Below are 5,545 nucleotides of genomic sequence, written 5' to 3' on the forward strand. Positions count from 1 at the left end.
TGCCTAAAGTGTTTTTGTTTTGGTTTTTGGGTTTTGTTTTTTGTTTTTGTGGTTTTATCAAAAGGACTATTAATTTCTTCCAGTGATTGGTTACGGAAAATTGCGCTCATAGGAAGTCCTCTCAGGAACTCTAGCTGTATACCATTTCTCAATGAAATCAATGAAACTGTCAACTTAAATTAATTAATTAGATGGAAACTCGGTTGAATGGGGCTTTAGATGGGTTGGCAATGATGGTTATTGGTAAGGACTTAAGTTTTCGTTGATGATATTTGGTGCGTACATATTTGGAATACAGATTCCTTACGTACATATATATGTATCTTTTTTGTATATTATACAGCAAAATGGTAAGATAAAGTAATTATGTGTATATTTATGTGTAGGTATAGGAAGCCACAAATGTTCAAGGAAAATGATAAAGGTTAAGGAGGAAATAAATAGGCTTGGGTTATAGTACTTAGGTACTCTTATATGTATGTACCTATAAAGATGAAATGATTTTATATACTTTTTCTTGTAATTTGTTTTAATAATACTTTCACTTATTTATGAAGCTGGTAATAGTAAAAACCGTGCTAGAAGGGAAGAACACTTTTAAATATTTTTGATTTATAAGAGTCGATGAAGGTTTTTCAAAAAATATTTTTTTCAATTAATATTTTGTCTTTTATAATTGTATTTTTTTTAATTGTCTCAAAGTTATTTTATACAGAAAGTTTTCAAGTAAGAGGTTTCATTTTGATATTTAAGAAAAAGTAGTTTTTTTTTTAAGAGAAATCAATGGATGTTTGTAAAGCAGAAGGCATTCCATTAACAATGAAAATTTATTGAATACTTTACGAATTCCATCTTCAAGGTCTTGAATCGATGTGTAGCACTGGCATCACCTATATATCTCCCACTAAGTCCAATGAAAGAAATGTACAGGTCTTAAATCACAAGATCTCGGTGTCGAAATTTGATCACCTTTACGAAAATCACAGTTATTGAAAACGAATGTTTGGTGGACATATAACTTCTTCAAAACATCATTACTTGAAGGTATTGATCGTTTTGTACCTAAAGTTGTCATACGAAAAAATGTCAAACCTGTGTGGATTAATAAAAGACTATGCAACTTTTCAAACAAGCAAAAATCTTATAATAATTCTTGTTTCCTAAAAGAATATTTGCGACTTGAGAACGAATCCGATGTATTAAATAAATTCTTTTGTGAGGACTATATTTATGGCACAGAATTTGAACTCAAGAGAAATAGTAAGCACTTTTGGTGCGCTATCAAAAGTAAAAGGAAGTCAAATAGAATTCCAAATTTAGGGACTAATTTTATTGAAATTATGATTTCCAATTTTTGTCAGTCTGTTTATTCCTCTTTAGTTAAAACAATTCTCCAATCACCCAAGTGAACCAAATCAATGCCAGTTACTTAATTTAAAGCAATTTAGAAGCTGAATGAGCCCTATTTGATCTCGATATTGATAAAAGATTAGGTCCTAATGGAATTCCACTAGTTGTCTTGAAATCTTGTTTTGATGCTCACCTCAGAATAGGCCATATTTCAAACGATACTTATTTATTAAAGCGCTTATATTATCCTTATATTAAAACAATTTATAAATCAGGACCCAAGCAAGATTTCATCAATTATCGTCCTAAGTTCCCAACACTCAACCATTCCAAAGTTATTTGAGAAAATTGTTTATAATACATTCCATTTTATAATCAAAGCTTTTATTTTGCCGTTTCAACATGGTTTTGTCTCTGGAAGATCCACAGCAACCAATGTAACCATTCCGTCCGAGGAGATCACAAGTAACCTTGAAAAAGGTTTCTGATGTTTCTTCTGATTTTTCTAAAACTTTCAATCACGACATTTTAATAGCTAAATAATCAGTTTCTGGTTTTCATTCGAGTTTTTTTTGTTATGGTTGGAATCTTATTTGGTATAACGAATTCAATACTTCACCATAAACTAATCTTTTTTAGTTCCAATAGATACGAGTAGATTTGTGCGTAGTTAAGGGAGATTGGCTCAATTTAGTCAAAAGTTTTAATCATTTACCAATATTAGTCTCATGTGAGTTCCTTTCAGAAAAAAATAATAGAGAACTTGAAGGATATCCAATAAGCAATAAATTAAGATGGGTTGAAAACAAGACACCAGCCTTGAAACTTAAGTCAACTCATACGCTATGCTGATGGTCTGTTATCAGAATATATAGAATCTGTTACAGTTTCTATTTTTGAACTAATAAGACAATCAGCAACAAAAATTTTACTTACAAACTACTTTTAATAAGGTCCTTAAATAAAACTTAAAACTAACTTAAACTACCTATTCTACCTATAAACTACTTAAAACTAGAACAACCACAGCAGCAAATCTAACTATCTAACATTTTTGTTTTTCATATTTCGTTGTCTTTTTTTTTTTTTAATGTTTTTTTTTTTTTAATTTTTTTTTTTTTTTTTTTTTTTTTTTTTTATTTTTTTTTTCGTGCCACCATGCCTATTCTACTTAAAACTAAACCTTAAAACTATAAAACAAGTATGTAAGCCGGCCAAGGCTTAAAACCCCATCCCGACTACCCAATATCAAGTGCCGATTGAAGCCACCAAAACTGGTTCTCCTGCTTCACCCTATCAGTTCGGTCCCGTTCGGACACAGCCCTACTGAACCGAAGGAGCTCTGCTCCGACTTGTGCCATGACGTCCCGATTGTACAGAAGTCGCCAATCCACGGTTCTTCGTCTGACGTGGCAGATTAACGGAAATGCCAATCTATCCTGTATCAGACCGCATCTATCTAAAAAGAGGAATGCCTCTGGGGGAATGAAGCCGCTCAAGCGTGCACTCTCAAAATACTCGTCGTTCGCCCCGAAAATTAAATTGTTGGTCGAAGACATAGCTCTTGCAATGTGACCTCGAACGAGTTTTATCACGAAATTGTCAATTCTGTTGATTCGAGCCCCGTTGTGTAGGACCTCGTTTGAATAGTAATGCACATAAGAAGATTCGGCTGTTCGATATAAGCCGGTACAGCGTCGTAAACACTGCCGCTCGAACACCCGAAACTTCTCCATCTGAGAAGGGGCAACGTTGAACCACAGGACAACCATAAACGATCATTGGCCGTATGAGGGCCATGTAGCAAATTACCTTCACTCTGAGGTCAAGCCGACTGCTAAAAAACAGTCGTTTCGTCAAAGCGAAGGCTCCTCTGGCCCTGGTCAGAGCAGCATTTATATGTCTGTCGAAATATAAATACTGATCTAACCAGATACCGAGGTACTTCACTACACTTTTGCTCGCCAATGGCTGCCCGTGAAGATCAACGATGACCATCTCGCGCCAATTCTTACACGTATCCCTCGTGGCCCTAGCCAACGGAGTCCGGAACAGAATTGTCTCTGACTTCTGGACATTTATTTTCAGTTTCCATTCGTCGCAATATCGCTGAATCTTGTCGAAACCACGCTGCAAGAGAATTCTAACAAACTCAACCTTTCGGGCCGTTCTGTACGCAATTAGATCGTCGGCGTACGCAATTGCCTTTGTAAGACAACCTATCAGATCGCTGGTGTAAATGTTGAAGAGAATCGGCGAATTCACCGCTCCCTGTTGAAGACCATTTTTAATTGAGAATGTTGTGGTAGAAGTTACATTGCCACTTTTGACAACAAACTTTCTACCGTTAAGCATATCATAAAGTATGTACAACAATGGCTTGGTAATGCCAAACCTGATCAATTTTAGGTAAAGACCCTCTAACCATAAGGTGTCAAAGGCCTTTTCCAAATCAACCAGGACAGCACCTGTGCATTGTTGTTTTGATTTATTCCATTGGATATCAGAAACGAGTTTAGACGCAGCATGAATTGTGTCATGACCCGCCTTGAACCCGAACTGTTTATCCGGAATTATTTTGTTGTCCGCAGCCCACTTAGTCAGAGCCCTATTAATGATCTTTTCGAAAACTTTGCTGATGCTCGGAAGAAGACTTCTCGACCGATGATTTGACGGGTTGGAGTTGTCCTTTCCCTTTTTCGGGAGAGGATGAACCACAGCGGTCTACTAATGCACTGGATAATATGCATTATTCAGTGCATTATTGAAGAGCGTGGTGTATATGTCAATTGCTTCCATCTGCGGACGCCACCTCCACTAGGCTACCGTTTAGTTGATGAAATTGTGGCTTACTGCCTTCTTAAAAGGAAAACCCTACAAATGCACTTTTTAATTTAAAATTAACTAGCAATCACTTTTAACACTTGTTATCTCTCTGGAAGTCAAAGAACGACGTTAAAGAACACTCATTTTGATAATAAAGTTCTATCATTCGAACGTGCTTTTTAATAACAACAAATAAACAAAAGATTTGTCAGATGTCACAATCTACCCACGCCAGTTGAAAAATCCTTTGTATCGTAATTCCAAAGAATTTTGTGACACTTTTACACTAAAGGCGTTATATTAATATTACTACTATGTCAGACTCGAACTTGAGTATTGAGCGATTTACTGGAATTTAAATGGAATATTCGTATGTATTCTTCTTGACAAACTTTGATACAATTTTCATTCGTGATATTTTTACTTATCAAATTGATTGCTCCGTTCTTCTTTCTATGGTAAAATTATATCTTTCTTTACGAGAGCATGAGTAAGTAATTTATGTATTTGTTTAACTATTTCATAGAGTAAACTACGGGTGAATCTTGTGGCAACAGCTCAAATATTGGTTATTCAAAATTAAATTTCTTATTGGAAGATTCTTAAACCATGGGGTTTTAGTGAAAGAATTCATTGCATTACATTATTTCCCCTAAACATAATAGCAAAACCTTCGATAGCAATTTCGATTGACTTGCAATGTGACGGTTATTTAGAATCACAGGTTTAAGACCTTTTTATGTATAGACGAGTTTATTATTTATTTAGTGTTTAAAAGTACCGAAATGCATGTGATGTGTGTTGACGAAGACTTCTATCCATCGAATGCTGGAAAAAGCTTGTTCAAATTTCATTTTTTAATTTCATTTAATATTTGGTCAAGTAACATAATAATAATTTTTTTGCTATCAATTTATGTAAGCGTGTGACCAGTTGAAATTGTAGTTCACGGTTCTCGTGTTCACTTTGTGTATTAATATTTTTCATTAATTCTCACGCTTGAATATTACTGCACAGTTGCATTTTTTGGTATTTCTTTATTTTGCTCTGTATACTTTTTTAAGAAATAAAGTTTAGTTTCTGTTAAACCTTCACGCACTATTTGTCTCGTGATTTGGTATTATTTTTACGATCTGAAAAATTAACAAAGCTGATGCTGTGTTTTTATACAACATTCCTATAAGCGACATTTTCTACAATTTATTTTTAGTAAAAAACGTATAAAACAAATTAAATTGTCTTCAAAGGGATTCTACGATCAATTAATAAACAACGTCTAAACAATCTGCATAAGATCTGAATAAAAGAAAACCAACAACTTCAAAGTCGAAGTAAGAAGTAAGCCGAAAATAAAATACAAAGATTGATT

This window comes from Eupeodes corollae, chromosome 1 (genome assembly GCF_945859685.1).
Source record: "Eupeodes corollae chromosome 1, idEupCoro1.1, whole genome shotgun sequence".
NCBI lineage: Eukaryota > Metazoa > Arthropoda > Insecta > Diptera > Syrphidae > Eupeodes > Eupeodes corollae.